This window comes from Sus scrofa, chromosome 13 (assembly GCF_000003025.6).
Source record: "Sus scrofa isolate TJ Tabasco breed Duroc chromosome 13, Sscrofa11.1, whole genome shotgun sequence".
Classification (NCBI taxonomy): domain Eukaryota; kingdom Metazoa; phylum Chordata; class Mammalia; order Artiodactyla; family Suidae; genus Sus; species Sus scrofa.
The window spans coordinates 142,194,658-142,201,925 of record NC_010455.5 but is presented as its reverse complement, the minus strand read 5'-3'; the positions used below and the strand labels follow the sequence as shown (position 1 = coordinate 142,201,925).

The following is a 7,268-nucleotide window of genomic DNA, read 5'->3' as shown; positions in this document are numbered from 1 at the left end:
ATACAAAGTGTGACACTTAATAAGACATTATAACAAGTCTTTCCAAAGCCAGATGACGGCAAAGGTCACAGTCTCTCACTCACAGTATAAGTTGGTAAGAGGGGTGATTTGAAAACAATGGTGGTAGTAGGACCATCTTAAGGGAAGTACAGGGCTTCAGCTGCTAGAGTATGGAGAGACATGAGTGCAATAACTGCTGTTGACTATCTGAGGTACCGCCTCACCATCTTACCATTCCTGGAAACAAATGCAGAGGCCTGACAAACAACTGAAAGGTGGTGTAATATAGAAGGAGTATAAAAATAAGCAAGGTTGCAAAGGAAATGGGATAGGCAGAATTAACTAAGAACTCATGGGAGATTCTTGACAGTGGGAAAGACTACCTTTGGGTGAGCTTCTTGACAGTGGGAAAGACTACCTTTGGGTGAGCTTCTGGTCAAGTCGGACTAGTATACTGGCTTTGTTCAATATGGCCATAATCAAACTTCCTAGAAATGGCAAAGTTAGCACCTATACCTCATTCTAGGCAAGCTTTGATGGTTGGCAGAGAATGAAGGATAACCAAATCTAATTACTGCCAAAACATTAATACCAAGGTCATTCTTTTATTCATGAAATGTTGTCTAAGCACCCATCATGGATCAGTTATTAATTTAAGACTAATGATACAGTAGTAAGCAAGACAAAGAAGTCTCTCCCTCGAGCAACCCATCCCATTCGGAAAGATAGACAATATAAATAACCAGTGAGGAAGTGATGACTGGAAAGAAGAAAAATAAAGCAGGATAAGGGAATAGAATGTAAGAAGGTACTATCCTAGTTAAGATAATCTGAACACTTCTCTAAGGAATTAATCTTGAACACAAGGCAATGAAAAGAAGATTGAACCAGATGCAAACGTTTCCTGGGACATCACTCCAGGTAGAGGAATAGCAAGGGCAAAGGATCTGATGTGGCTGTGCACTTGGCTAATTCTGAAACCATTGAGGGGTCTGGAGAACTTTGGAAATGAGTGGAAGAAAGTCAACTCAAAGGTCTTGGAGGGCCAAGATTTTGGAGGTTCTTCTTGGCCATTCCAGGACATGTGGTTCTTACCTAGAAGGATCAGAAAGCAAGAGGAGGGTCAAAAATTATGGCAGCATCTTATTAATTTTGGGATGATTAGTGAGGTACCAGAACTAATTTGAGTACTTGTATAATGCTTTTTATTATTGTTGTTAAAATATAAAGTCCTATAGTGCATATTAATTGCACATCCATTTTTGTTTTAAATGTATCTAAGGAGGCTAGCAACAACTTCAGGGGTGGGGTGTCATTTTAGTAACATTGGTAGTTATAAGAGTTAATGCGTGGCTCTGGGTGGATTTTAGAAAAGAGTAAGAGGTTCACTCGGTAAAAGTTTATATGGATGATAAGAAAAGCACGGACAGAGGTAGAAGTGGCTGTGGGGACTTAGAGAGATTTAGATTTAGATGCACTGAATAGGTGGGACTTGAACTGCCTGTGAAAATTAGAAACAACTAACTTAATCAGCAGTGAAGTTGCCCTCTAAAAATTAAACTGTTAAATGAGCAAAGGTTGTTACTATTAAGAGGCAAAATAGCTCCTGGATCATGTCAACCTTGTCTAAGAATTATCTACAGAAAGAAAATGACAATCTGAAGCAGAGATAGATAGGTCAGCTATGAAACCACAGACAAAGGCAAGTCTCAGAGGCACCTTCTGCTCCTGTCCAGGAAAGGGACATCCTGGCATTGTCAAGCTGCTCGGAGTGTCTGTTCTTTTCGGCAGGTAGATGGAGATGGATGTGTGCTGCCATTGGAGCCTGATGAGTCTAAGCATTTGAAACAAGCATCGTGCTCACCAAGCAACCTTCTGTTAATGTGGCTCCCTCTGTAGCTTGCCTGCAGGGCAGGAATTCACTGGTCAGACTGATGCAAATGTCTGGTCCAGTTAACGGTAATATTTTTCATTGTAAATTAATACAGTGGCTTTCCCATTTATATGCTTCAGTCTTTTGTGAGTCGGTACAAGTCATCCCCTCTGAATAATCAGCTCTGGGCATTAACCAGACCAAATGCTGGGACCTGCATTGCTGAGGTCTGGACTCCAGCTGTGATGAATTCACCCTGAAATGTTACCCTGCAAGGTCTCTTGGCAGCTGGCCTTCTCCTGGGACATAGTGACCTTGAAGTACCTGACATCTGAAATGTCGACATATGCATTCCAACACTGGCTCTCCTGGGAACAGTCACTGCTGGGGCATATGTGCAGGGAGTTGTAAGATGTGATTAATTGAATATTGAAGAAATGTCTCTACTGGTGGGAAAAGAATTTTAATTATGTATACTATAGACATACTCTTTAAATATGATAATAGCTAATATTTATTGATTTATTGAGCATGAAGTGACAAACATTATTCTATGCATTTTAAATAGGATTTAAGTTCTATATTTATTCCCATTTTAGAGACTGTAGAAGCAGAAGGTATGACTGATTAAATCATTTGCTTAGGGTCATATCAGTAGCAAATGATGGGATAGTGATTTGAACTCAGACTTATTACCCCCAAAGTTAAGAGAATGTACTCTGGAGTCAGATTTGTCCTAGCTGGAAACTCAACTTTACCACTTAATACAGTTTTGACCTTGGATAAAACACTAACTACCCCCCCAACCTGCTCCCCGCCCCAATCAGTCTTGTCTCTAAATGCTTAACACGTAGGGTTGTAATAAAGCACAAAAGGAATTATAAAAATAAAGTACTTAGCAATGTAAAGTGCTTTGTGATGCATCTTGTGCAGAGTAAGCTCAAGAAAGGTTATCTGTTAATGCGACAGAGTGTCAAAAATATTTAATATGTGAAAAGTAATACCACATACCCAGATCAGTGTCTGGGTCTAATTTGTCATGAGTATCCATCCTTCTCACTCCAGACAAACACCTCTGATATTTCATAATACAACTTAATTTATTATATAAGCCTCACTCTAAAACTTCAGGTCAGGTTTTAAAAATCTGTAGACAGAGATAAACAGACAAAATAAGGCCCAAAAGAATATCAAAAGGAAACAAAATGTGGTACGCATGTATTTCTATAACTGATTTGAATTGCACAGCTCATCTGGCTCTAAGCTCCTGAGAAGCCAAGCCAAAGGGGTAAGGTGGTGAGTTTAAGGCTCACAGTCCCCATAAGATGAAAATGAACCTCTTTTTCCATAGTTTTGAAGACTGAGAGAACTTACCCACAAGGGTCCTCATAAAGGTGGTATTTTGTAAAGTAGCTTCATTGTCAACCATCTAATCCCCTACCATGCTTATAGTAATAAACCTCAATAGTTTTAAAATAGCAACATCACATTTCAAGAACCTAAAATAAAAATTTAAAAACTAACTAAAAATAATGTGGCAGAGTTCCCAGTGTGGCACAGTGGGTTAATGACCCAGCTTGTGTCTATGGAAGTGCAGGTTCAATCCATGGCCCAGCAAAATGGGTTAAGGATCCAGTACTGCTAAAGCTGTGGCTGAGGTCACATATCCTGACTTTGATTCAATCCCTGACGTAGGAACTTCCATATGCCATGGTGCCAGCCAAAAGTGAAAAAAAAAAAAAAAAAGAAACTAAATTAAATTAAAATTAAAAAAATAAAGCACACACTCAAATGCATGGCTTTCCTATTTGCCTGAAACTGGACTGCCTCATGATCATGGGTCCATGCCCACAGTCTGCACCTTCAGATCCCCCAAAGCCTGCTGTAGTGTCCTGTCCTTGTACAGATATCCCTCTGCAAAATGCCAGGCTACACTTTTCCTCTCATCAGCTTTATTCCAGAGACCTGTGCTTTTTTTCTGTTTTATTTTCAGTTATATTTTCCATTTCTCTGGCAATGCAGAGAAGAGGTCAAAGTCGTTCATCTGGAACTAGGAGGAAGAAAAAAAAGAAAAGAAAATCTCCACCAAACAGCAAGCTTACTATTCCAAATAGTAAATGGATGGGAGAGAGCAAGTGCCTCTGGAACTGGAAAACCCGGCTTCAGACAATAAATCAAAAGCACTTAAGTGAGTACCAAAGCACCTTGGGCTTTCATACCTGACTAGCAAAAAATTGAAATGAAAAATAAGAAGGGTAGGGATGAGAAATAGACAAAGGCATTTTCCCTAACAGAGCTGTGAAAATGATCAGAATATGGTCCCTGGCGTGCTTAGTGTCTGCTTACATACGCTGCCCAAACACATCCCACATAGGCATCCATGCCACACCTCCCTTGGCTGTGCCTTCAAGTCCATGGCCTTTATTTCTTCCCCTTTGTCTCATCCCTTTGTATCAGGTTCACCTTCAGAGGTTACATAGACACTGTCACTTGCTTTTGAAAACACTCATCCTCATCTCTACCCTCCTTACTTTTTTTCTTTTTCTATCTGCAGAACTGTATGCCTGTTCACAACCCCAGAAAGACCAGAAGCGCCAGGGCCAGACTAGCGTGGAAAGGTCATTCTCATACTGTTTTCTGCAGTCTCAAGGGGTAAGTCCCCTGGTTCTCAGAGAGGGAGCCTGTCTTTTTCTATGACATTTCCAGATTTAGCTTCAATGAAATAACCGAAACCCTGCCTTGGACATTTGAGAACAGCATGTTGTCTGATAGGTCTGATTTTGATTGCAAATCATATGTTCTGCTCGGCACTCAGCACGTGGTTGATAATCCTCCAGTCGCAGTTTCCATCTCTCTGGCCAGGGAGAGCTCATTGAATGGCATTGTACTCTGCCTTCCCACAGCTTCCCCACGTCCTCTTCCCCTTCAGCCACAGCACTCTATTCTTGGGAGAGTTTTTACCAGCTGCGTTGTGGCTTTCACCTTGGCTGGACACTTAAAAAGATGAGATAAAGAATATGAACAGTCTCTACTTGAATGTACCATTTCTTATTGTGGGCGACAAGGTAGGTGACAGTCACCAGGAATAGGGGCTGGAGAGGATCATCTCGCCTCCTTTCCATGTTCATGAGCCCCATTAACTTTCTTTTTACTCAGGAGGTATCTCTCATCTCCAGTGGGGAACAGTTCCTCAAGTGTCCTGGCCAAAGCCCTCAAGAACTCAGTTATTCTATGTTTAGGTTAAAAATAAGTTTGGTGCAAGAACAGCAATACTGAAGGTCATAATTTTTCCTGACAAATGAACTTACAGTCTCTAAGGACTGAGGATGAATTCAGTTGTGTAATTTTCCTAACACTCCCGTAGAACAAAGGAAATATGGTATTCTTTGTCTTTCCAATGATAAAACTGCAAAGGAAGTTGACATGGCTTGCTCAAGGTCATGGAAGGGTGCCGAAAGTTTACATAAGCAAAACAAAGAGTTTCCAGATGCCCAGTCTGGCGTAGGATCACTTGGCAATCCTGATCTCAGACAGTGTCCTCTGTCGAAGGGGAACATGTCTATGAGAGAGTTGAGATGGTGGCCTGCATGACGTCCCGGCATTATGAACTCAGAGCATTCCGTGTCTCCATCTGCCCCTGATTTAATGCGGATGGCAGTATCTCTGCCACTGACAAGAACAGCGTTTCTTGTCGCTTCGTGTACTAAGCTATTTCTGCCGTGGCATATATCAACAGGACCTGGATCCTGAGGATTTATTGGGAGTGTTAATAACTGCATGTGAGCCAGGTCCCGACTCCTCGTCTGCAGCCCAGGGGAGCCCTGCTAAACGGAGGCAGTGTATATTCTCTTTTGGACAGGGAGCTCATATTTAACACATAGCTTTGTCTTCCCTGGCTGCCCCCTGAAAAATTATGTTTAGAGTAAATAAATATTTAACAGATTTACTCATGTCTGCCTGTTCTATTCGTTTGGCTGGATTCAACAGCCAGGACTGTGAAAGAAAAGTGTAAGACAGAATTCTTTTGTAAAAAGTAACAATGGTATTGTTTTCATGGGTCCTTTTTTATCTATGTGGGTTGTTTCTTACATTCACATCCCAATTTCCTTTTTGACATATACATAGCCATATTTTTTCGGCTTTTGAATGGTGGTAAAGAGCGTGGATTTGAAGAGATGGGAAACACATGGTATTATTTGATATTAGGAAACCTGAAATCATGGAAATTCTTCTACTCCCATTTAGTATTATCCTCTGTTGCTTCTCTGACCTCTTTCCCAAAGCTAGTTTCCCAAACTGTTAAGAAGACATAGCAAAACTGGGTTTGCTCCATCTTATCCAAAATAAAATTGAATACAACTAAATCCATTATGTATTAATTAAATATAAGTAGAGAGCATCTATTCACTTGGTCCCCAAACCACTACATCTATCAAATTTAAGTGCCTCTGGGTTTTGTTTCAAGCATTTTCAGACGAAGCCAACTGTGGTTAAAATTCACAACCTGTAGATACTCTTTACATCAGATATTGCGATTGCCTGGAGATATTATTTTTATGGGCGTTCATTTATTTCCAATTTCCACCACATTCTGGGAAACTTCCATAAGAAAGGCAAAAGGCAAAAATAAAATGCATAGCGCCAGGTTATATTCTGATGTATATAGCTTTATATCAGTGACATTTATTTCCTGCTCCTTAATGTTCATAAATAGTAATGTTTTTCTTTGTACTCTGATTTTTTTATTTTTGGTTTGTATAATAATATTATTCCTACAACATGGGTATCTTTTGTCTTTTGGGTACATTATATTTATTTATATGATCTCCTATTAATTGGGTACATCTAAGAAAAAGTTTAAGTTTATAACAAATGTTACTAAACTGTGTGCCTTATAGTGGCTGAGAAGCAAATGAGATGGGGAAGGAAACGAAAGAGACCATGAGTTGCAGGAAAGCAAAACATGTGTTTGTATTTAAAAACTAGGGGACCTAATGGAAGAACCTAATCTAAATATCTTCTTTTACAGATGAGGAAACTGAGGGTCAGAGGGGTTCGTTTGAGGTCTCAGAGACAGAGGCACATCTGTACCTAAAATCCGGAGGCCAGTGCTATTTTCATGTTGCTGACTCAGAGCACCTGGACAAGAAGGCAGCTGTCCCTTTCAACCGAATTTCTTTTAGCTCTGGTTCCAGGATCCTGTGTTGCATTTAAAATCCAAATTAATCTCCTACTCTGTCCTCTACCCACCATTAAAGGTACCTATAAGATTCCTAAGACCCTTTGCTGCCTCCTCCTGACATTTCCTCCCTTGTGTTTACCTGCTTAACATTTGAGGACATATGTGTAGCAAACAAGATGAGGATGTCTAGAGAACATTAATACCTCATGTCTA

General features: G+C 40.2%; 1 long non-coding RNA gene across 1 annotated transcript; it reads left to right on the top strand.

Moving 5' to 3' along the window:
* On the top strand, positions 1,349 to 6,982 carry LOC110256528. The gene is made up of 3 exons (XR_002338131.1): positions 1,349 to 4,061; positions 4,428 to 4,525; positions 6,903 to 6,982. It is a non-coding gene; the product is annotated as an uncharacterized LOC110256528 (long non-coding RNA).